At 38.0% G+C, this 27,367-nt stretch overlaps 1 protein-coding gene across 1 annotated transcript in view; it reads left to right on the forward strand.

Moving 5' to 3' along the window:
* Nucleotides 1–27,367, forward strand: part of bckdhb (branched chain keto acid dehydrogenase E1 subunit beta) — a 74,715-nt gene that overhangs the window by 29,908 nt on the left and 17,440 nt on the right. The gene's annotated exons all lie outside the window — the stretch shown is intronic.

The following is a 27,367-nucleotide window of genomic DNA, read 5'->3' on the forward strand; positions in this document are numbered from 1 at the left end:
CCATTTATTGCCTGTTAATCACTTTTTTTTGCGTAGACCTGAAAATGAAATTTCCAACTGTGGTAAATCTTGAATGCTTTAGGGCACAGGCTTAAGTTTGGTCTCTTTTTAAAGAAGACACTTGGTAGATTATTGAAATCTTCAAATTTGAAGTGTTCAGTGAGATTTTGTTTGGGCGCAGTACCAAAAGTTTCCACTAGATGTAATCCGCTTCCCAATCGTTTCCAATGCGCTAATTTTTGACCGCTAACCATACAAGTGTCACTTTTTTTAAGGACCATTTAACCTTCTCGAATCATGTCCATGATTTTTTGTGTTCACATAGCCAGTTCCAACACCTTTACCAAGTCTCGTACCGTTTCCGATGAAGTAAAAAAATGTTTTTGGTTAAAAATGACTGAACACTGAACAACAGCACCTACAAACTAGAGTTTAAAATTGAAAGGCCTATCACAAACCTGTAATGTCATGAGTAGGGGTGGGGCAAAATATCGAGAGTGCGATTTATATTGTTGTCCTTCTCCGTGCGATACGAGAATTGATATGCTGGTGCCAAATATGGATATTTTAATTTCCCTGGGCGCTTTGTTCACCGAGTGCTTACACAGATACACACAGGAGTGTTTGATCCTGAATATATCTACTGAGAGACGCCTGCTCACTTGTGTATCTGTGTAAGCGATCCGTGAGGAGCGTCAAAGATGTCTATTTACAGCATGTTTGTCCCATCAATGGTTTAAAAGCCGAAGTGCATCCAGATTTGAACTTAAACAGGGTTTGGGCATCTCTTACTTACTTGCACTGCTGTCCATCATCCCGTTAAAAACCTCTTTTTCTTAGGCTAGTCACAGACGTGCGAACACAATGGCCAATCAGAGGTGTTTAAGAATCCGCTCAAAATGCCAGAGGGAAATGCTGATGTCGTCACATTTTTACAATTTTAAAATACGCAAGTTGGTACCTTTGACAACACTATTCCCAGGTTTAAATAAAAGAGGCTGGTGAATTTTGAAATGTACCAGGTTAATAAAACAAGTTGATAAGCAGGTAAATGTGTCCGTTTGCACTCTTTTAGCAAAGTTTAAGCTTATAAAAGGAATATTAATTTACTTAATTTACAAATATTAATTTGAGTATTAATTTACTTAAAATGTTCAATTTAATTAACAGAGTGGAAAACTTTTTGTGCTCTTTTCTAACAGTTTGGACTTTAATAAAGAGAAAAAACCTGCTCTTAACCTTTTCACAGGCCTTTTGTTTTCATAGTTAGACAGATATTGTGATGTATCATCATAGGATTGTCTAGCAATATATCGATTATCGCAGAATTGCTGTATCATGTTGTTATCGATACCGTGAGCCTGCCATGCATTGTATCGTATCGTGAGGCACCCTGTGATTCCCACCCCGAGTCATGAGTAAATATCTATCAAATTAGAGTTGTAATATTGCTTTATGGTGGTGCTTTTCACTGTATGATAATCTCCCAAATAGAACTGATCTAGACAGTAATTGTTCTGGCAGGAGCAGTGTAATAGAGTAGCATGTCTTATTGAATCTTTGCGGTAGATTGTTTTGGCCGTGTGATCAGGGAGATGTAGATTCTCATGGGTTGTTTGTTGGAAAGCAGGTTCTTAAATAAACATTAAACCCATTAAACTGCCTCCATGAAACTCATTAGTGTGTTTCTGTTTACAGTAAAGCACTACACACACTGTTCACCGTTCTGGTCAGAAACCGCATGGGAGAATTATTATTTTTTTTTTACTTTGCCCTATCAATTGGTACCTTATCTCCTTTATTGGCTCCACATACGTGCTGTAACAGTGTTTGGATGTTGCACACGGGCATCACATTAGATTCACATTATCGAATCGAGTGTCTGCATGTCTCAAATGCTGCACAATGTTTTCAATCTTCATGTTTCTGGTGTACGCAGGTGTATTTCATCACATTCACTGTAGACGTGATCTGCTTACAATCAGTCACACAACAATAGCTGCTGTTTTATTCTAAACCGTCTAAACTTTGTTTAAAAGTCTGTTTTTTGCTGTCTTTACAATAAATACCATTTGGTTTGCTAATGTAATGCAGAGACATTCATATGTCAAGCGCTCAGTGCTTTTGGGGCCGTTGTAAATCGTGTGCCATTATTTGGTAGCAGTGTAGAGAGTGACTTTGTAATTACACAATTTGCAATAAAAGGGAACAACTGAAGCAAATGAAGAGCATGGTTTGTTTATGACCCAAGAATTCTATTAACTTCAATAATTATCAATATCAAAGCGCAGAGCAGAAACATTTTGAATCCAGATGTGCATCGAGCTTCACTGAGAGAAGCAAACAAACACTCAGATCTCTGAAAGCTCAATGTGTTTGTTGTTGTTGTGGGACCAACAGATGAACACATTGACTATTCCAGTAAATAAAGAGAGGCGTAAAACACAGGCCAATATTTGAAGGTTTATGATCAATGTAAAATGCACTTATAAAAAAGTATAAAGGCACAAAACAAAGCTTGTTTTGCTCCATGTTTGTTCATTTGACTTGAATGTGTATGAGTAATGTCTCTGTGAATAAGATTAAAAAGTGCACCAAATTCTGTACCACTTACATCCTCACACAGTGTTTGTGTGTTTACAGAAGAATTGAAATATGGCACATATACAGACCAATGTTATGATATTTTGTCTTTCTGTGTCATTTTGGTGTTCATTCACAGTCCTCATTCACTGTCATTTTTACTGAAATGCTGAATATGCTTCATTCACCTTTAGTGAATTGAGGCAGAGCAAAAAAGAAGCTTTGGAGCAAATTATGACATTTAATTTAAGATCGTATTAAAGGTGTGGTATAATACCCTTTTCACAAGATGTAAAATACGTCTTTGATGTCCCCAGAGTGTGTGTGTGAAGAATACAAGTATTAATTTCTTTTTGAGTCTTACTGACCCTAAACCTTTGAACATTAGTATGTGACACAAATACCCATTAACCCCACTAGATGTCCCAAGAAGAGTTTCAGTTTTAACTTTAGGACTCTTCACAAGCTTTAGAAATCACTGGGTGATCTCCAGAGCCTTTTGGATTTGTGATTTCATTTTTTGCTAGACTATGATTAATGATGACTGATGAATACCTGGTGGATAAATCACAGGAAGAAATACTTGTGCCACACAAATCAAAAAGAAAAAGTGAGAAATTGTTTTGCATAAAGAGAGAATCAAGCCTATTGTAGCACCATTAATACGTTGTATTGTGATGTTGTTTTCACCCAAATCTTCTCAAATAAATAAAAAAAGCAGTGAAATACAGTTATTAAATTTTTCCTGGATGCAATGACTATTTATTTATTTTGTAATTTAGCATAAATTAAATTCAAAACAACAAATACTGTCCACACTGTCCATTAAACAGCTGCGTGATCTAGCCAATCATATGTGATGTTTAATATAGAGCTGTGTTGAGTCACTTGCGACCAATCAGATTTTATGATGGACGGGACTAGCCTTTTTTTTAAATGCAGTTGCATTTAGTTTTGACAAAATATTTGATGCATTTTTATTTTTATTTTTTAAATGTGGGTTTAGATACTTTTCTTCAAGTATCTGCTGTGCATTGAAAGTATTGAGTGTGAGGTTTCTGTCTTGAGAATGCATATCTGAGATTTAATATGATCTTGAAGTGCTTTGCCAGAGAGGAGCTCCATAAATCCTGTCACTTTATAATCTGTGTTTTAAAAATGGAAATTGTAGCTTATTTCTTCCATTCCTGAAGCTTTGGTCCTGATTTTCTTCCTCCTCGAGCCCTGGCCTGTACTTTCTTTCTTCTTTTCGTTCGGGTCTGAAGTTGTTGTGAATGTAGCGAGCTGAAGTTGAAGCTGTTTCGCAGTCGCTCTTACGGCCTGTGCTGTTTGAAGTTTTACTGACGGCTCACACTAAATGTATGTCGTCTCAGAAACGGCCAGGATCTGTAATTTCAGCTTGCCGAAAGTCTAGACTGCTCATGCTCTCGTACTCGTCATCCTACACTTCCCAGACCTTCTCAACAATGGATTTCTTTTTATTGCAAATGGAGTCATTTTCTAGAGATGACACACACTCTCTCTCTCTCTCTCTCTCTCTCTCTCTCTCTCTCTCTCTCCCTCTCACACACACACACACACACACACACACACACACACACACACACACTCACACTCACACTCACACTCACACACACTCACACACATACACATATTAAATGGCAGTCTTTTTGTGCTATAATATTCAGATATTAGTCCATATCATGATTTGATGAAGTGTAGTGTCGCAGTTATGCTTTTCGTTTTCAATCTGCTTAATCACCTGTTTCTTTTTCTCCTTTTCACGTCATAATCATTTACCATGGATATTCATTTAATCATCGCAGGTGTTCATTATTTAGTCCATCTTTGTCCGGTATGGCACACTGTATTGAGTTTTTGGCTTATGTTTAATAATAGCTGTCGTCATTTATACCTTCCTCTTCATCCTTGGACTTAAACCGCCTGATCATCCCTTACCAGAAGCAGAAATATATCCTCAGCACAGTATTCCAGTGACACACAACTGGCTGAGTCTGCCTCATACATATTCATCAGTCGTGCCCGCACGTATGAACACGGCTCCTGTCTGTGGTCACTCAAACAAAGCGTATCTGGAACATGTTGTTTTCGGTTTCCTGTTACTTTCTCTGGATGATCCGCAGCGCTGCTAATCAACAACTCTGAGGTCTATATATATGCATGTTGCTTGTTGACACAGGGAATCATCTGAAATTGCAGTTAAATTGAAAGCAGTGTGTTTTCTTTTTTATTCCCCTCTGGTGTCTGGAACTGGTCAGTAAATGTAATAGACGTTCATTTAAAGGATAAACAAAATGGCCAGTTTGCCCCTGCCAGACCAGCAGCTTAGATGATATAATGTGGAAAGTGTTTTTATCCCTTCCATTCGTTCACATTTATGCGGCTGGGACAGATTTTGAAAATATCATAAAGTGTGTCCTAGATTGAGCACAATAGTGAAATTATGATAAGAGTTTCCCCCTTGGCCATAAAGGAATAGATTCAGTCTCACCCTCTTGATGTTATACACCTCCAAAGATTAAAATTAAGATTATTCACACAGCTCTTTTCCATACAATGACAGATCATGGTCCATAAACCACTGCTGTCAAGCTCCAAAAATGGCAAGAAAGCACCATGCCAGTAGTCCATGTGACTTGTGCACTATATTCTGTGGCTGTGTTCCCCACTATACCCTCATTCACTATTCCCTAAATTTACTCCACTAATATAGTCCACTTGGAGTGAATGAAAACGAGTGAGTGAATTCGGACACTGAGTGCAGCGGAAGGGCGTAGTTTGTGCTTGCTTCGTCTTAAACTTAGCAAACTGGCAGCTCTAGTAGTAATGAAAAGATTTATCTTGAACTCTGTCATGTATAAACCTTAAACAATTTAAAGGGACACTCCACCCATTTGCATTAAGCTTTGCATTGTTAGAAACCCAGTCATACTATTGAGTGGTCGTGCAACACTCTCTCATTTTCCCCTGAGACGGGAGAAATCCGTTATTTACCTCTTACACTTCCTCCCACAATGACGCAAAAATCGTCATTTTGCGTCATTGTCGGAGGAAGTGTAAGAGGGGGGGATTTCTGTTGAGACTACAAGCGCTAGTTCCTCACCTTTCCCAGGGGGCGGGACCCGCTCACGCTACAGACCTATTACAGATCAGTGGGTTGGACTTTACTCTCTGAAACTGAAAGCAATATCCTCCATCTTGTTTGAAGCTAAGCTAACAGGCTCTGTGGATACAGATGTACAGTTATGACAATAGCGGAGGAGAGTGCTCAATATGATATAGAAGAAGAGGATTTCGGAAGTCTGATGCTTGAATCAGGTGTTTGTGGCTACCTTTACAAGCCGCATTATAGCGAAGAGCAGCCGAGGCAGAAGACCTGCCTGCCGCGGACGAGGAGCCCGGACTGGCTCGAGTTAGGGCGGACCGGTGGCGCCGGTGATCTCACAATGCAGCTACGAACACAGAGATAGAGTCCGTCTGCGGCAAAGAATTTCAACAATGACAATTTCTCCTGGACGAAATCTCTGAATCAGACGAGGACACGGACGTTTGTGTTGAGAACTATCCTAGTTTCGCACCGCATATGTTCTGACTGAACATCCAGGTACCATGCAATAATTCACCTTTTCGAAAGAAATACAAATGAGGAGTAATGCACTATATGAGTTCGCCAACTAACTAGACATTTTGTGTGAATGTGAAATGAATTTCAAGCTCTGGTAGTAGCTAGCCTTGTAGACGGAAGAGTGATTTCTCTTATAGGCAGATATGCGCTTTCTGGATTAGTGGGAGTGGCTTGCGGAGCTGTGCAATGTGGTGCATTGTGGGAGTTGTTGTCTTTCATACAAATGCGTCCTGAAGTTATTTTTTGTCTTTCCTCGGTCACGAAGGCACCAAATTCAAAATTTATTTTACATTTCGACTACATATATGACCCACTTTAAATAAAAAACAATGTTCAAATGGGTGGAATGCCCCTTTAATAATCAATTCAAAAGGAATTTATACTTGTATGATATTACGCTGTATCCACATTGGACCAGTGTTTTGGAAAATGGATGGATTGATAATTCAGCTGCGAGCGCCTTTTCTAGTGAGACGTGGGAATTCATTCGGCCCAAGCTTCGCAGTGCATTATGGGTATTCTTTAGCCGTTGAGCGTACATCGGTTGTACACTTGTCATTGTGGTGCATTGTGGGATTGAATCAGTGCACTCGATAACGTCCACTATGGTTTCGGACACCACTACAGATGTCTGTTCCCTCAAATAATGCCCTATTTAAGGGTATAGAGGGAAATATCAAGTCTTATGTAGTCACACCCTCGCTGTCGGGCACAGACAGAGGCTGTTTATTTTCCTAACTCCATGAGCCGCCTGAATGAAGAAAGTGATCAGTGATATCTGCAGTCCTTGTTTAAGTTTCCCCTTCTGAATGTTGAATATAGACACTTGATACCTGCTGATGTAGACAGACATTTCCTTAAACGCAGACGCAGAACTCGCCTGTAGTTGGTAGTTTCCAATAGTCTTTTTGGTGTGTTCAAGTGCAGATTTCTGTCCCAGACACAGCCAACACGAGGCGACAACAGTCTGTCTACTTTTTACATCGGCTTGGTGTGTCACGGCCTTTAGTCGCTGATGATCTTGCCTTCGACCAAAACTCTGCATTCAGATACATGATTCTTACAGATTTTACATCATTTGTCTGCAAATTCTCGCTTGTGTCTTAATCCAACATGACATTACATATGTGAAATGGAGATTGATACTTTGGTGCTTTGATAAAGAGGAAGATGTGTCATATTTCCTTAGAAGACTTACAATATAGTGCAGAGGTTGTATGGACAATTCTAAGATAAAATGACCTGTATCATTATCATAATTGATTAAGGATGTTATGAGACATAAACTGCCTGTATAATTGTTTATTCATTTATAATATGAAATGTTCTTGAACCAAATCGGCATATTAGAATGATTTCTGAAGGATCACGTGACTCCGAAGACGAGTAATAATGCTGAAAATTCAGCTTTGATCACAGGAATAAATTATATTTTAAAATATATTCACATCCAAAATGGTTCTTTAAAATTGAAATACTATTTCTATACTATTTTTTTTTTTTTCTGTATTTTTGATCAAGTAAATGCAGCTTTGGTGAGCAGAAGATACAGTTTACAAAACCTTCATACGAACCCCAAACTTTTTGTTGCCTTAATTTTCATGGATAATTGGCAAACCCTTGACATTGGAAAGCCAGTAACAGCAGATTCACTTTTATGAAAAATTTCAACCCCGTAAATCATAAGCGTCTGTCCCCATAAATCATAAGAACAAATGTGCCCTACACTTTGGATGAGGTGACGTATTCTCGTGATGCTAGGTCTCGGGCTTCTTGGTTCAGATCCATTGGTGATCTTTTGTCTGGACTCCCAGGACGTGACCCAGTCTGTGGTCCATTGTGAATGGAGATTGCACTTTCCTCCATGTGCGAAGGCCAGTGGTCAGCAAACCTTGGAAAAGCCAAGTCCTCATTTCAATGGGAGTCTTGTTTCCATATGGGTTCAGCTCTGTATTTAAAGGATATTTTGATTTGCTCCGCTCTCTGGCCATCTCAGCAGCACAGCTGATGTTCCAAAGCAAACGCACTGCCGCGTCTGGTTAACGTGATCAAGATGTGCCCTGAGCCCTGTGGTTCACTGCTCTTGCATTTTCACCTAGTTAAATGCATGTTTAGATGTGCTGTGTGTTTGTGCAGTGTTGCTGAATGTCTCAAGAGGTTACTTTTAACGTGAAGGTTGGACTTCCTGCAGTTCCTCTGGCTCAGCGGTGGTCCTAAACATCGACTGTCCTGAGTTTTTTCCTAAGTTTCAACGGTTGCTAATCTTAGCTAGGATGCTAAGGTAACATAGGCCAATGTTATGCATATGAACTGATGAACATTCTGCTACCTGAAGCAACTTGATTACTGCCAGTGTGAACACACCTTAATTCTCATGCTACAAAGACCATTTCCCCCCAAAAAACAAGTCATGCATCACAAATACCTGTCAAACCTAAATGAAGAGGGATACCATTGTACTTTTCTGTACTATTCTGTGCTTTTCAGCACTAAAACTGGTTTCATCAAAGAAACCCAAAAGAAAACCATAAATGGTGTGAATTAAAACTGGAAACTCCAAATCACTTATGTTTGTGTATCATTTATGTAAATCACAACCCTATACAAGGCCCGACATTTAATGTTTGACGTTTGTCCGAGATAAGTGGATTTTTTTATTAGACTTAAAAGGTCAATAACAAAAAAAAACTAACTAGGGAATCACCAAACCGCGAGAACGACTGATTATTTTTATATTTACAACATAAGAGACTGTTAAGCAACATCACTCGACCAAGCGTGCTGTTTTCCTGAATACCATCACGGTTGAAAATGTGACTGATTTCATACGATGATAAAATTAAGTCAATTTATTTCAACAGCGAAAATAGTTCCAAAGATCACAGCAGAAACCGTGCATCTCACAGCAACACTCAGTCGTGTTTTCAATACTGGATGATTCAGCGCTTTGAACGAATTGGTTGAGATTCAATGACCCATTCAGAAACAGCTGCCTCATTCTTGAATGAATCAGCCATTTGAACGGTTTAATTTCATTTTTAAAATGATTATTCTTTTCAAAATGTCAAATTCAAAAATATTTATCTCATAACATTTAATGCAGTTGTAATTTGTTAGTGTAAATGATTTAATTTGATTTGGTAACGGCCAATCAGTGTCTTATTCTAATTGAATTTACTGATTGAATTTAAGAATTTTAAAGGAAAGATGAAGCATTCATTTGATAAGATTAAGGGGTGGAAAAAAACTTTATAAAGGTAAAAAATAAAATAAAAATAAAAAGCCCTGGCTAAATATCACAAATATGCAGATTTAAATATGTCAAAGCGGATAGAACACTTAATGGGAATATTGCTTCAGAATAAATTTATATTTACATCACAAAAACCCTATTTTCTCCGGACAAGCTACTTTTTTACTCGGACAAGTGAATGACCGATTTACTTGTCCCTGCTATACTATGAGCAGATACTAACTGAAGCGGCTTGAAGTGCATTTAGTACATTTACATTTTACATTTATTCATTTAGCTGACGCTTTTATCCAAAGCGACTTACAATTGCTATGTCAGAGGTCGCACGCCTCTGGAGCAACTAGGGGTTAAGTGTCTTGCTCAGGGACACATTGGTGTCTCACAGTGGATTCGAACCCGGGTCTCTCACACCAAAGGCATGTGTCTTATCCACTGCGCCATCACCACCCCATTTAGTGTACATCTTTTACATGTTAAGTTGCTTCCCTTGACCTATTTGACAGTTGAGCCACAGGAACACTTCTGCAGTTTAGTTATTACACAAGGCCATAGCACTGCCTGTGAAAATGTTGTCAGTGTGTTTGTGAAATGCACAGCACATAATAAAACACAATTCTTGCTCCTACCGCTCACATAAACGCTCACATTCAGGCGCGAGGAAGAGACTGAAGTGTTTTTCTGCTTCTTTAGAGGAGGGTCTCTGGAGTGTTTGTGTTGGGTTCTGCCGTGTGGACTACAACAGTTCCCTTTGCTTCAGGGAATGAGTTTCGCAATGGAGGCTACTTGACGAGATAATGCCTTTGGTTTGGGGTCGTACATCATCTGTGCTTACTCTGACCCAAGGCCCGTGGATCTGCAGAGACACCTGATGGACACGCACACAGATGAATAGAGGAGTGACCTGGCTTGTCTTAATGGGATTGTTTGCTCTGTAAAGTGAGACGGCGCGTGCGTGCCACAGAATTCCTGCCTGTATCCCATGTGGAGATTGAGCGCTGTTGGCTGAACCCGTTGAACCCCAAATGAAAGTGCACGTCATTACATGTCTCATTTCACAGCAAACATGGGCTTGACTGTGTGGTGCAATGACTCCGGTACTCTAAAGATAATGAATCCGCTCGGATACGACATGTTTTTTGACTTTGGATGAGGAATCGTGTGCTTGTGTGCTGGACGTGGTGTGATGATTACTGGAAGAGTGTTGGAGCCGCGAGCCTGACTGACTTTCATCTGCTGGAGAAACACTCCATGAGTCTGTCAGCCTCATTTGATAAGTGCCACGCTCTCTAATGCAGATCTAATTCAAAGACCTCATGATTTAGATCGGTGTGTTTCTCAAAGCCAGATGGAAGTGCTGTGTGAATGATTTATTCATTTAGAGCTGCAGTGCATCAAACACCAGTGCTGCTTGTAAAATTGAAAGGGTTAGTTCACCAAAAACATTGCCAATTCTTTCATTTAACCATCTTAGTCCAAATTTGTATGACTTTTTACTTCCGAACATAAAAGTAATGAAGCAAACAGAATTTTAACACCATAAGTGAAATGAAAATTAATTTTTTTTTAATTTAGCCAAAATCCAAAAATAGTTTAATAATCAATATTCAAACAGTTGTATATAAGCATTTAAATTGCAGTTTTTGTATCAACTTTTAATGATATAATTATGTTTCTTCTCCAATTTGTTAAATAGAAACATTTAGGTGGTGGCTGTAATAACTTGTTTTCATGACCGGTTTATTCAAACATACATTGACCATTATGCGCTATTCGTTTTTAATGTAAACTCTGCTGGAAACCCCAGACTATAAAATGTGATTTTGCAACTTAATAATGTATTTTTATTTTTAAACATATGTATTATCACTCACTTTATTAATGTTTTTACTCTACTTTTGTCCAGTGTTAGGGGGATTTAAGGTATTTTTAAATTTATATAAATTATTATTATTATTTTTTTTTAAACATCCTCCCACATCCTGGAAAAGATGGACAGTGTTATGCTAAAAAATGACAAAAGCAGTTTATATGATTCATGCGGTAGTGCTCCAAAGCCATATGATGTTTTAATATGAGGAAGAGACCCAAATGTAAGTTTATACTTGCTGAAAATCCTCCTTTCCATCATATCTCTCAAATCTATGGAAGCCCATTTCTGCCACATAAGAGAAATAAATTGGTCAAACTTTAGTTTATATGATTCATGCGGTAGTTCATGCGGACACAGTTCTGCGTGAACAATCTGCCAAACCACTCCTTTTATTTTCTAAATGAATGACATGAGGGTGAGTAAATGATGACAGAACTTTCATTATTGGGTTAACTAACCCTTAAAGGACATGTCATACCATCATCTGTAAAGCCTACAGGTCCTTATTAGAAAGTAGCTTAACTTGGCATTATTCAGTGTTTTAGTATTTCCCCTATTAGAACATCTGATCTAGCCAGTCAAGATGGAAAACTGAAGACATTTTCAGTCAAGCCTGCCTTATGCAACCAGAAAGTGGCCCAATATATTTCAGCAGCTTCCAGAGTAATTTAATTGTGCCACTTAGCTTGAATTCACCATGTCAGTTGGATTTATGATGGACGAGTGAACAGGTTAATGGGTCTTTGATCCCATCAGCCACTGGAACAGATTTTAGTGGACTGCTGAATTAGTCCATTTCAGTCCCACTTCACAGTGCTGCTGGGTCGGGCTTTGCAGTTATCTAATACTCTGCAGACCTTGATCTTTCAAGAAGAGTTCATTGAGCTAGGAAAACATACTGTAATGTTCAGACCTTAAAACATTCTGCTCAGTCTAAATAGAGCATTTACTGAAAACGAGCTGGAGGAACGACTTTCTGATGCAAGACAAATGGATAAATGATCGTAAGCGTCCATATTTACACGTCCACAAGACGGTTAGCAAACCAGCTTATTTTCAACAACAGGATTAGAGAGAGGGTGGAAAATGGCCATAAATTACAGCAACTGGGAACCTTGACTGGTGTTATAAGTGACCTCTTTAACAATTCATCTTGAATGAAATGAAGGAAATTAGTTAATGCAAACTCACTTTCACACAGACTGAGCATTTCACAGAATCTGCAGATGTACATATAGAACTGAAAAGGTTAGTTCACCCCAAAATGAAAATTATCCCATAATTGACTCACCCCTCAAGCCATCCTTGGTGTATATGACTTTCTTTTCTTCGCAGTTAAATGAAAAAATATCCTGGCTTTTCCAAGCTTTATAATGGGAGTGAAGCCCAAAAAAGTGCATTCATCTATCATAAAAGTAATCCATACGGCTCCAGGGGGTTAATAAAGGCCTTCTGAAGCAAAGCGATGCGTTTTTGTTAGAAAAATATCCATATATGGGCAACAGCCATATCACCCTGTAGCCCAAGACTGGTTGCTCACTGAAGCTAAGCAGGGTTGAGCCTGGTCATTACCTGGATGGGAGACCTCCTGAGAAAACTAGGTTGCTGCTGGAAGAGGTGTTAGTGAGGCCAGCAGGGGAAGCTCACCCTGTGGTCTGTGTGGGTCCTAACGCCCCAGTAGAGTGATGGGGACACTATACTGTCAAAGAGCAACGTCCTTCGGATGAGACGTTAAACTGAGGTCCTGACTCTCTGTGGTCATTAAAAATCCCATGGCACTTCTCGTATAGAGTAGGAGTGTATCCCCGGTGTCCTGGCCACATTCCCTCCAATGGCCACATTCCCTCCAATGGCCCTTGCCAATCATGCCCTCCTAATTTTCCCCATCCATTGATTGGGCTCAATCACTCTCTCTCTCTCCTCTCCACCTGTAGCTGGTGTCTTGTGAGAGCACTGGCGCCGTTGTACTGTGGCTGCCATTGCATCATCCAAGTGGTGGTGGTTGAGGAGAAACCCCGACATGATTGTAAAGCGCTTTGGATGTACAGTAGTACATATGAAAGCGCTATATAAATGCCTCATAAATATGAATGAATGATTGAATGAATGAATAAGTTTATAAACTAGAATCACTGGCTTCTACGCAAGTCTTTTACGATTACTTTTACTATAGATGGATGTGCTTTTGAGCTTCAAAAACTCAGGCTCTATCCACTCTTTATTAAGCTTGGAAGAGCAAAGATATTTTTTTTTATACAACTCTGATTGTGTTTGGCTGAAAGGAGAAAGTCATACACACCTAGAATGGCTTGAGGGTGAGTGAATTATGGGATATTTTTGAATGAACTAACCTTTTAATGTGTTGATACTATGTTGCCATATTTAAAAATAGGAACCTGTGAGAACAGATGACGATTAGCGTTCTCACAGCTGCATTTATTTGATCAAAATTACAGCAAAAACAGTAATATTGTGAAATATTATAATTTAAAACAACTGATTTCATATATTGTAAAATGTCATTTATTCCTGTGATCAATGCTGAATTTTCAGCATCATTACTCCAGTCTTCAGTGTCACATGATCCTTCAGAAATCAGTGTCACATGATCCTTCAGAAATCACTCTAATTTGATGATTTGCTGCTCAATAAACATTTTTATTTACATATCATTATCAATTAATTTGCGTATTTATGTATCAAAATGAGCGTTCTATGTAAAACAAACCAATGATCTTTCCGTTTCTAGTGTCCTGATCAAACAGTTTGGCTACAGGAAAAGTGAAACAGTCACACATCTTGAACGGGAAGTGGTGCAACGCTGTGCTTCACAAGGCTAAAGACTGTTTGATGACAACCACAGTACTAGAATATTGTTGGCAGGTTGCATTTGTAAGTCTCTGGAAACAACTATGGTGGTGGTGATGGCAGAGGAAGAAACGCTGGTGGCTTGGTTTGCATCTTGCATTATTTATGACCGACTCTTTCACGTATAATTACATTATTAGCAGACATCACTTTGGTTTGGAGCCGTTGGATGTTCTGAGGCTCGATGGTTCACGCATATTGGTCAGGAGGTGGTGTCGTAACTCTTGTCATGTGTGGCCATTGTTTCAGAGCTTTATTTGTGGAAAGGCATTGGAAAATTACTCACGACTGATCAGAATCCAGCGTTTTATGCTTCCCGTTCAGGCTGGACCGTGTCCTAACCCCACACCCATCAGGCCCTGGATCGGCTCTGTTCTCATGTGGCCCACAGACCTTTCTGTCTGTTTTTCAAGGTTTTGTCTGGGATTCAAAGGACAGGGTTAGCGCAGCATAATGCTGCATAATGAGTGCTCTGATTAACATGCTGTATGAGTACATGTGACAGCAGTCCTGCTGGGGTCCATATTAAAGAGGACCTATTATGCAAAATTCACTTTTAACATGGTGTTTGAACTTAAATGTGTGTCGGCAGTGTGTGTACACAACCACTCTATAATGGTAAAAGTCCACCCACTCCTTTTTTTGAATCCCCATTAATCTCAAGCAGAGTCTCAGAATAAGCCGCTTGCGGTTTCTATGCAATGTGATGTCACAAATGCATAGGCCTTGCCCATGACTGCTGACAGACTCCGCCCTTTTAGCAAAGACTCCGCCCTCAGTGTGCTGTACAGTCCACCATGTTTATCTCCTCGCCAGAGCAGTTAACAGCAGCATTCAAGTAAGAAATGTATTCTTATTTAAGCTACTAAAGTTATTCAGTCAAGAGCAGTGAGTGATTTTCTGTTTTTCTTTTGTTGTTTGATTCATATTAACAGCATATATAGCACCTTTTACGCTGCTTTCACTTTAATACACAGATCTAATATACACATGCGATTTCTTTCCTTGCTGTTTACGTTCACAGACATAAAAGACTGTGTTTATGTGAACTTTGTGTGTTTTTGACATAACCGTGTGTGTATTTGACAGTTTAAGTGCAATAAGACATTAAAGAAAACTTCTGCCATCTGACATCCAGCTCTCTGTTCTCGTGCTCCGGGTGTGTGCGCTCAGAAAACCATATATCAGAAGTTTAAACTGATATGGCTTTAAAACGCATGCAAATAAACTTTTATCATGAAGAATTGCAATGTCACGTGAGCGTGACCACGATAGAGATGATAATCAAAACAAAGTTTTGGCAGAGTATCCGAGGCATGAACTGTACAGGCTCCGCCCTCTTCTCGAAAGCGGGGCAGGGAGCAGCAGCTCATTTGCATTTAAAGATACAGTACATGCACGAAAACTGAATGTTTTTCCTTCCACTCAAAAATTGTCATTTACAACATGAAATAATAAATATGTGGGGTATTTTGAGCTGAAACTTCAGACACATTCTGGGGAACCTGAGACTTAGATTACATCTTGTAAAAAAGGGCATAAGGGGCCTTTAATGACCTACAAATACAAATGAGGAGTTTATTTTGCTACTTTTGTGCAGATTTGTTTCGAATGGCTTTCCCATGTTCATTAAAAGTGCTTGAATTTTGGATGTTTAGATTCAAGGAAAGTCCTTGAAAATAGGCTTTGGTCCTTGAAAGTGTTTGAATGTTAATCTGAAAACCTAGAAACTGTATTTCCTCTATTAACTATATTTTATAGGCCTTAATATACTCCATTCATTCTGGAATGTGATTTTAATAGATTCTTATGTCTGATTTGTAAACTTTTATATTCTGATTTGTAAACTTTTATATTTTTATATAAATATTATTATTTTATTTTATTTTTTTGTTTGAAATCAATTCGTAAAATGACTGAAATCATGAATTATCGGCCGAAATCATTTGGAACAAGATTTTAGATTTTTTTTTTTTCATTATTCACTGAAATGTGGGGGTATTGGTTTATATACTGAATTAAATTTTACACTGTAATTTCCCTTATTTTATTTTACGATTGATTTTAGTGCTTAATGCTTTAAAAAAAATTAGATTTGGAATTAATTTGGAATTTTAGGAAAATAAATAGCAACTTATTGAAATCGGCCATATCATTTTTATATTCATGCATCCATAATTGCCATCTTTGCTTCATGTTCTTGAGAAAACTGTTAATTTATTTATCCAATTAAATATGCTATAAAAGTCACGTGACTCATGATTCTACAGCTGCTGGAAAATGAAGTCACTGATTTCACCACACAAGACCGTGAACTTTAAGTGTCTCATCTGGATTTGATTTTTATAAGTAAATGAACTGCAAAGAGGATCTTTACTTCTTGACTATTTTTCTCGTGAGTTAATTTGAGTTCCATACAGAGACATTTCCGTAACTCTTGGCTGTATTCCTGACGTGTCATGAGCTTCCGCAGGGAGATTGCTGTGGGATTTACTATGGTTGGTTATGTGTTCCTCTAGTTGTCTTTGCAGTCACCACCCTCCTTTATTTATGAGGTACTCCTCCTCTCTCTTTTTCTTCTCCTTTTTAATCACACTCCATTTACAGCTTTCACCAGATCTGCTCTTCTGTTCACTCCTGCAAAGTTTGCATTCCTCAACTCGGCACTCGTGAGATTTCTAGAATTCCTAGAAATAGTCTTTGTGTCATTACTTTGGATGAGAGCTGGAGAAATCCACACAGGCTCATAAAAAGCAAATGAGGGGAAAGTGGCTATTTATTCACTCAAGCTTTTCCCTGTCTTTTTCTTTAGAGTGTCTCTGACCAATGACTTAGGCCCCGTTTACACCTGGTATTAAGATGCGTTTTAGTCAATCGAATCACAAGTAGACGAGGGCAACACATACGCGTTTACACTTGGTGTTTTAATCCGTCTCTTTTGTCCACTTTCAACCACTTCTGTCCTGATATCTTCGAGAGGAGGGTTTATGGGCGGGTAAATCTTTAGATTTAAAAGACAAAATAAGCTTGTGCAATTTACATATGAATGTGCACAGATTGTGGGAAAACATACGGAGCGCATCAGCTTTTGTTTCTGCTCTGACAGCCGCAAGATCAGCCGAACGCTGTGAGTGTGTGTTAGAAATCAGGAATGGTGAGAGAATATTGTGCTTGGTACGTTTTCCAAACCAAACTTGGGTCTTCAGCCGACAAAGTTTAAATCCTGTCTGGCTACATCTCTTCCCATAATGTTCATGCATCAGGTCAGTAGGCGGAGAGTAGACGGTCTTTTGTGGCTGTTTGAACACATGAGCATCTACTCTACGAAAGCGATCTGGTCTAATTTGTTTATGACTGCCTCTGGAAATGGTTGAAAGTGGACAAGCTCAAAACATTTTAGACCCCGATTACACCTGTATTTAGTGTCGTCCACTTGTGATCCGATCGTCCCAAATGCATCTTAATACCAGATGTAAACGGGGCCTTACTTATTTACCATGTAGCGGATATAGTGACGTCTCGGTTTATAGCAGTCTGGAATCGCAACTATTGTGTTTTCTTCTATTACCAACTTGTTCTCATTTTAGGTTCTCTTTGTGTTGGCGGTGGTGGGTTGTAGTGATTCAAAAGGAACATGAAATTAAAATTGATCTTGCACCATCTCTGAACCAATAGCCAAATAGTTTAGACTTTTTTTTTTTTTTGGGGGGCATTTTAAAATCACATTAAGCTTTAACTTTTACCAATCAATCAATTCCTGATGGATAAAATCAAGTCCCGCAATGTTGTTTTTCATTGTTAAATTATCAAGTTCACTCAAATGCATCACGTAATGGAAGTAAAATGGGATGCATGTGTTGACTTGAAGGGATAGTTCAGCCAAAAATGAATCATTCTTTCATTTCAAACTTGTATGACACAAAAGTATCTCTTTCTCTATACATTAATAGTCTGTGGGATCTAATATTGTTTGGACCCCAAAGCTCTTCAAAATATCTTGCACAGAATGGTGGATATTGATTGCACAGCAGGACTTTCATAGAGAAACGAGCTGCTCCTCGTCCACTGGCAGCATTATGTAATTGAGTGGAGGTTTTGGTCTCCTGAGTGAACTGAAGTTAGTTATGGTTAGTGGAGTGAGGCCTGGGTTGGCTCTGCTCTGGTGTAATCATGTGGCTCTGTGATTTGAAGTCCAGGTCACGCAGGCTCCAGAGCTAAAAGTGTCCCACAGGGCCACTCTCAAAGCCTTTAAGAGATGTTTTGCTGCTCCAATAAAAGTATGTTTTACAGTTTGAAACTGAGAATGACTGATGTCTCCAGTTTCACACCAGCAGATTAACTTAAGTGTTAATAACGTGCAGAATCACAGCAAATTAAGAACCTTCCACACAGAGACACTGAGCTGATGGCGTTCAGTGAGGCACTCACAAAAGGAAGTTAATAAAATAATTTTCTCACTCTGATGCCATTTTTATGTAAAAAAAACATCCTTTCTTCCGTGAAACTAAAAGGATACTCTTTTTCCATAGATTTAAAAGTAGAAGGTGGTTTATAATGTCAAACTCTCCAAAATGGACACACACAAAAGTACTTTCACACTGTATTCCAAGTCCTCTGAAATGCAAGTATTGGTTGTTGTTCTTGTCAAGTCAAGTCAAGTGTATTTGTATAGTGCTTTTCACAATACAGATTGTATCAAAGCAGCTTCACAGTATTAAATTAAAATAATACAACAAGGTTTGTTTCTAATGGAATTTATTGATTGATAAAATTAAAATTAAATATCCCCAAAATATCCCCAACTGAGCAAGCCAAAGGCAACAGTGGCAAGGAACCGAAAAACTCCATCAGGTGACCTAATGGAGAAAAAAAAAAAAACCTTGGGAGAACCCGGGCTCAGTCGGGGGCCAGTTCTCCTCTGGCGTTTATGAACTAGAGGTCGGATTTAACTGTAAGATTAACAGTATTATATGAATGCCTGGCTGAAGAGATGCGTCTTTAATCTAGTTTTAAACTGGGAGAGCGAGTCTGAGCAACGAACAGTATCAGGAAGGCTATTCCAGAGTTTTGGAGCTAAATGTGAAAATGATCTCCCTCCTTTGGTGGATCTGGATATCTTGTGCATTTGGATATTTCTTAGCTAGTTGTGCTCTATTGAAACATTTGCATGGGATTATTGGCTGTAATAGTTTTCTAATCTTGCTAAAAAAAATGTTTGCATAAAATAACACTATTTCAACATTTACTTTTCCAATTCAGCCCTGTGCAAAGCATGATGGGAAGTGAAAGTCCTGTTTGCTTGGGTTACTTAATTAAAACATGTTATTTTTCTCTCAATAATGCAATTTTGACGGTTTATTTTCTTACAAATTTGGTGCATTTTATTTTCCTGCAATGACTTGTTCCAGTCCCAATATGTGTGTGTAAACTTAAATTTACCAAATAAATATAGGATTAAATAAATGTAGATATTTTTAACCTATTTATTGAAATGCCTTGCGCATTCTCCTTGAAGCGGTTTGTTTGCCCTTGTACTTTTGGATTCCCTACTCTTCAGCACTGTAAAGGTGTGTATATTGTGTGTGTGTGTGTGTGTGTGTGTGTGTGTGTGTGTGTGTGTGTGATCTTTCTGTTGCCCTTGGGTGGTGGCCTGTTTTGAGGGATAAAGGCAGGTCACATCAGGCCTGCCTGAGTTGGCTGAATCGGGTTTAATTGGGCTTTATGGGTTGTTTGGAGCTATTTCAGTCTGAGGTCTCCCCTGGCGTCCGGGCTTCATGTTGGCTGAAGGCCTGTCGCTCTGATATGCGTGTGCATGAATTACTCTCCGGCCTCCGGTTTCCCATGCGTGCTAATAGCGCTCTAACTCGTTAAAACACAGATTAAGAATTCAGGCTGTGCCTGAAGCCAATTTGTCATGGAGATCTCATGGTGTTTGTGAGTTATGTCCATGTGGTGGCCTCTGATTAAAGGTTCACAAACCATTTGCAAAAAAAGAAAAAAAACACTCCACGGTAGTGGCACATCCATATTGTGCTCAGGTTGTGTAAATGTTCTCTTCCTGTAGTGTCTTAATAGACTACATATTTAGTTAGTCAGAACTGTGAAAGTTGTGCTATTTTTATCCTGCTTTCGCCATATATAGAACAAGTGCAGCTGAGGACTAAGAGGCAGGACTAATCAAGTAGTTGACTACTTTTTATAACAAATGAAACCCAAAAATGGTACGTTTGTGTTGCGGATCAAATTGAACATGCAATTTGCCAAAAATGAAAAACACTATAAAGATTCATGGAATTACAGAAAACCTCTATTGTAGCTTGTCAGAGATGGGAAAAATGTGTCCAAAATAAAAGTTTATTTACACATAATATATGTGTGTGCACTGTGTATAATTATTTTTGTATATATAAATACACACACATGCATGTGTATATATATTTAAGAAATATTTGCATGTGTGTGTGTATATATAATATTTATACATGGTTATATATAATATAAATTAACATTTTTCTTAAATATATACATTCATGCATGTGTATGTATTTATACAGTATATACAAAATAATTATACACAGTGCGCACACATATATTATATAAACACATACTTTTGTTTTGGATGCAATTTAATCTTATTGATATATTTAAAAAATATATAAAATGTAATAATTCCCATTTATTTCTGTTGGGTTATTTCTATTGTGTTAAGTGGTCAATTTGGCCCACATGTTATTCAAAATTAGCTGCACATTCACAAAATGAACAAAATGTTCCTTTTGATTCAGAAGACGAGTCTTCAATTTAACAAGTTCTCATGCATTTAATAATTTTTGACAAGCTTCAATAAAGGTTTTTTTAATTGATTTTTAATCTTGATTTATTTTGGCAAATTGCATGAAAGCCATTGGGCAGGTCAGTATGTCCCCAGCCCAAAAGTTGTAAGAAACATCTTTTCTAAAAACGCATGTAGGTGTCAAAACTTTACATGCACATTCATGACTATAAATGACAAATATTCACAAAATTGACCCCAAGACAACAGCATGAGGGCAGGATTGTGCAGTGCAGGGCTCATTATGCAGGGTGTGTATGGGAACAGTAGTAAACAGGATCTTTCCCTCCATCCTAATCACAGCCCTGCTGTACAATACGCAGTAAAGCATCCGCCACCGTCGCCACCGCGGGACAGAGCGCACAGGGCAGAGACGACGTTAACCCTTCCCTTCAACATCCGCTCCTCATCCTCTCGCTCCAAATCAGTATCTGTCCTTTATTCCCATTCCACATCCCATGTTTATTGAACATATAGTTCAGACCTAATCTGATGGGTGGACCAGTGGGGATTTCTTTTAGACTGCAAGGTAAGCTCGGCTTCCCCTATAATGTCAAAAAAAAAATTTTTTTTAGTGCTTCGAAACTAGACGGTCATTGGATAAATGCTGATTATGTCCCGCCCGCGGACGCTCAGCGTCTCTGGGAGTGAATGAGGAGTGGGCTGGCCTGGACTCCGGCTTCTGCGTGATGATTGGAGGGTCTGTTGAAAGGCTGCATCTCCTTTTGATTGACAGCGATTTCATACAATAAAAAGTCGCTGCCGCTGAGGCTATTCGAGCTCAGTCCCATCGCGGATTTTTCAAGTGTAGTCGAAAGACAAACTGCTGAAACTTATTTCATTATATTATCACCATTATATTTTTTATATTATTATTATTAGTAATAATTAAAAAAATAATTATTAAAATAATTAAAAAATATATATTATTATTATTATTATTATTATTATTAGTATTATTATTCACTTTATTATATTATTATTTACACCTTTATTATACTACATTTATACAATTATACCTAACTCTGCTGGCCATTGAGAGGACACTGGTCAAGTCACTGGAAAAGACGCCTAGTTAGTACGACTGGGTCACAGAGCATTTTCTTGAAAAGGAACGTAGAATATACGTATAAATAAATGGACAATTTTTATGATGTAGGCCGAAAATGAGCTTCCCCTCTTTGAAAGACCAGCAGCCGCCATTGGGGTGGACCATTGTAAAATCGCTGATATACAGTCACATCAAGTTGAATTCTTTAATTCTATAATGGAATTTTTTTTTTTTACTAGGCACAAAAATTGGGTGAAAACAAAACAAAAGAAATCTCGGATGCATCGCAATTCTCTCTTCGGTGATTCTGAATCGACTCAGTTTTTTCCAGCATTCTCATGATGACACTTGTGTACACAAGAGACCGTTGTATTCTGCTTGCTATAAATCACACGCAATTTGTATTAATTTACATTCGTATTGTTAAACGTTAACAAGGGTTAATAAATATGGTAACAAATGTATTGCTCATTGTTAATGTTAGGGGCTGTTTACACAACACTGTTTTCCACTAAAAACTGAAGACTTTTTATGCAGTTTGGCCGTTCATTTACACAGCAACAGCGTTTTGGGTTTCTGAAAACTCAAACTCTTGAAAACTGGTTTCAAAGTGCAAGTTTTTGAAAACGGTCTCTGTGTAAGCAACAAAAATGCGAATCTCTGAAGACGATGACGTCATGCACATGCGTATCACGTGTTCAGTCTATAGTGTTTCATATCCATCTAATGGCCTGGCAGCAGAATACAGTGTTTATAGCCGTTTTCGCGGATCCGTGTGAATGGGGATCGTTTTGACAATGGTGTCGTCTGTACTCGGAAAACTCAAAGGAAAAACTTCCACGTTTTAAGCATATCGTTGTCGTGTAAATGTACCCTTAGATAATGCATTAACCACTGTTAACAAATGGTACCTTATTGTAAAGTGGGTTACATTTTATTTTAAGAGGTCATTGTTACGATGTAATTATACATGCAAGTACTTAGTAATATTAATTAACTTTATGTATTTACTATAGGGTTAGGCTAGGATTAGGGTTTGGTTGAGGGTTAGTTGCATGTAATTATGCATAATTTACTGTTATTACTATTGTAAGTACATGCAACAAAGACACTGTAAAATAGTGTTACCGTAAAGTGTTACCAATTATTTTTCCCAGCCCTAATGAGTTGAAAGCCATTTCATGTTGACTTTTAATATGCTAAACAAAAATGACAGAGTACAGTAGCAGAAATAAAATAAAAAACGTGTATGATTGTCAAATGGAAGTTCAGTCTGAGCTGTTTTGTCTTTCTCTAGGTTTTAATGTCTCCTGTTTGTCGCTCCGCACAAGATTATTTCCGTAGCTGTGTAATATCCACGAATGTTTCTGAAAGCATTGATGTACATACTTTTCAAACGCACTGCTAATAAAAGCCATTTCATCATCATCATCATCATCATTATGATCCCTTGCGTGGGAAGAGACCTCTGTAACGCCAAGGCTTTGACATAAAGACCTCAGATGAGATGTTGTGTGTAATTTTTGCTCCCCGAGTAACATGTAATTATTTCAGGTTATTGTATGGCTATTGTGCAGCTGCCTATGTTTCAGACTGCAGTCATTATACATTGTTTCTGAGCCCATTTAGGAGACAAAGATGATGAAAGGCTGTTAAAGCAGCGGTTCTCGACTGCTTTTGCTTCAGGACGCAGAAAAATATAGGGCATCCAAAAACAGAATAACATCCCTTTAGAATTTTTGGAGGTAATTTTCAACTTCGTATTATCTGTTTTTACAGCAGTGGCTAAAAGTGACGTCCGAAGGGGATATTTGTTTTTAATGACCCTACAAGTTCAGCTTAACCATCAAAATATGAGCTATTTTAAATATGAAGGAAGAACAAAACACTCAACTTGGTTAAGTTATTCATCTGACAAAATTATTTGGCAATCTAAAGCTACATGTTTTATTGTACTATGCAAAAAAAAAAAAAGCAGCATAGAAAAACAAAAAGCTAACAGGAAAAGGATGCATTGACTACAACATGATCAGTTATTAATAGTCCATTGGTTTTCTCTTGCATTGGCATGTGTTTATAGTTATAGCACAATTTGTCAGCACAACTATGCAATATTGCTTACAAAATCTTTAACACATTTTTTATAATATTTAAATAATGGTCGAAGATGTCAATTTTTCTTCACTTCTACAGTATGTTTCATAAATTCTTATTTTATTTTATTTCATTCATTCAATCATTCATTCAGAATTGATATATATATATATATATATATATATATATATATATATATATATATATATATATATATATATATATATATAAATGCATTATATAAAATGCATATATAGTTTTATTTTTTTTAATGGCTGCCTTCATTTTTTTAATATTATACGTTAAACCATCCAATTTGTATTTTGACAGTCCTTTTTTAGGATCACCATGAACTGTAAAGCCCCACTTAGACACTACCAAGAAAAATATCACCAGGACTCTCATACTCTGACTCACTGCTTAAAAAGTCTCACAGAAAGTGATCGACTGGTGCATTTTCCCTGTGTGTGTGTGTGTATGTGAGAGAGAGAGATATAAAGAGAGTATGCGTCCAAGAAAAGCCTCCTCTCTCTATTCATCTTGGGTCAGTCAGTGAGTCTTTGAAACGAGTGTGTTGAACTGCTGGCGTGGAGAGGTCAGCTGTAAATAAGCGTTTGGATGACAGCGCTGACCACCAGCTCTGCCCTTTATAGAAGGAGACGCCGTTCTGAACCCCAGAGGCAATGAGAAACACTCATCTGTCCGGGATACATAGGCACGGCACACTGGACAATAAAATCGGCATCCGAGCCGCAGGCCGTAGTTAATGTCAACACATTAGCTTCTCATTAAGCTGTCTGTTCAGTTCACGAAGACAGAGACATGTGTTTTAGAATGCCACTGGAACCTCATAAAGACAAAATAGGATGACTTCATTTTCGACCCGTGTTTGTGTTTCTAGTTTTTCTAGCATGAGCTGTTTTCTTGGTCAATTGAAGGCTGTTTTGACACACTGTTTGTGTGAGCTAGAATTGAATTAGACAGGTGGCAGTGGGATACCAAAATGCAGCATTGGTGAGCACAAGAAACCTTTCAACGGTAGTGTACATACATATTTTTTAAATGACCCCATTGAATATGAATGGGTGTTGTGTGGCTGTTATCTGGTGTCTGTTAGCGCCGTGGCATCTGCAGTGTCCCTGAGAAGTATTTGCACTCTTACGCTACATTTAAATGGGTCACAACTAACTTTTATCTGGATCCCCTCAAGTCCACTTACTGTATAATTTCAGCCCATTTTCTTTTTTCTTGTTATTTTTTGCCATCTGAATCAATACCCCTGTCGTGATTGGCTAACACCATTGCATAGGAAAAGCGCCTGTGTCACGACACGGTCTCATCATTATAGCATTCGACCTCGGTCATCCATTAATGGTGTAATTTGTCATTAGCCTTTTCAGTACGTCACTGTGGTATTTCTGGAAAACAACCAGGCCAAGACTCTCGCTCCAGCGAAGTGACGTTCTGTCCCGTGAGACAGTAATAACAGTCGAGGATTGTTTGCGTCTGAACTATCTGTGGTATGTGCTGTGACTCTTCAGGATTTTCCCTGATGTTGCTGGGTGGGATGACCGGGTTAGCTATTGCCACATCACTTTTACGTAACTCGTAAGCTTTATTTGTATAGTTTTTCGCATTAACTCAAGGGCTAATGCTGGCGAGTGCTGCATCTGAAGCTAAATTTCATCTTGTCCTGCCTGGTGAACCTTCATTATGGATTTTGACCTTTTTTTTTTCTTTTTTTTTTTGATGGACCAGTTGGTGGTTGAAGATATTCTAGGGTCCAATCCAACATTATAAGAGAGTTTAATTAATAGCAAGTGTCTGATTCCCAAAGCTGCCCCAAATGTAGTAGAAGCATCAAATAAGATCCTCCTTTATTTTATACATGTTGTAAAATATAACAAGTCTGGTTGGTTTCATGATGTACACGTCCACAACTAATGTCTGAAGCCTGTAGCGTAACCGCATGGAGGATTTTAAGCTATTCTAAGACTAAAATGATTGTATATCATTTTCATAAACTGAAGGAAAATGAGAAACCAAAAACAGTTTTAAAAACTGACTAAAAGTAATATTTAAAACTTTGTTGGTCTGAGATGCAAAATCAAGTGTCATTTTAGTATTTGTATAGTATTACAGTTTTTATTTTGAATGCTTTTATTTTCAGTTTTTATTTTCAATTTGAGTTTTTTTTTGTAATTTTTCATATATTTTTGTCATTTTTATTCGTTTTTTTATTAACACTGTTTAGGTTCAATTTAATTTTAGCTAATTTTAGTGCTTAAACTTATTTCAGTCAGTTTTCAGGGCAATATTGAATGACATTTTAACATATATTCAAGTAGAAATTTGTAATGAAATTTCACAGTATTGCTGTTTTTATTATATATTTGATCAAATAAATGAAGCCTTGATGAGCATTAGAGACCGGTTTCAAAAACATTTAAAAATGACTGACTTTTGAATGCTACACCGCGTCTACACCGGACACGACAAAGCGACCAATGCAAATCTATTTCTCCTTTGTGTCAGAAATGGAACAAAGCATCAGTTTACTGCCGGTAAACACTAATCTAGTGTAGACAGTATCACTGTTTATACACGTCTCTGGTGGGTCGCGCTGCAGTGTCTCTGGGCGCTCTGACCGCTGTGGGACGGCCGTAAGAAAATGCCTTCCGTCACACCCTTGCATACTTGCTGTCTTATCGAAATCTCACACCCTTGCTAACACACAACCTCAAGATTCTCTCACTGTGCCTGTCTCAGTCCGCTGGTATCTGAGGCATCAGAAGCAGTTACAGTGACTCGACGTCTCTGGCGTTTCACCAACTTGGTTATGAGGTGTGGAATTGTTGTTATTCTTCATTTAACCGTCATGTCCAAAGTCAAGTCAAATTATGTATCACTTTATGTGAGAGCATTTTATCTATGCGGATGCAATTGGACATACTTATCTCTTATGTTTTACCCTGAAAATGTTGCTTTTATTGCATTGGACTAAAACTTACTGACTTCACTCAGGGTATAAATATATTTATTTATTTATTTATTTATTTATTTATTTATTTAGGATCACCCCCCCACACACACCTTTTTACACTTTTACAAAAATGACTAGCCTACAAAAAAAAAGCGTACAAATCTCTAGTTGTTATATTATCTGCAAA

This window comes from Scardinius erythrophthalmus (assembly GCF_964197995.2).
Source record: "Scardinius erythrophthalmus genome assembly, chromosome: 16".
NCBI lineage: Eukaryota > Metazoa > Chordata > Actinopteri > Cypriniformes > Leuciscidae > Scardinius > Scardinius erythrophthalmus.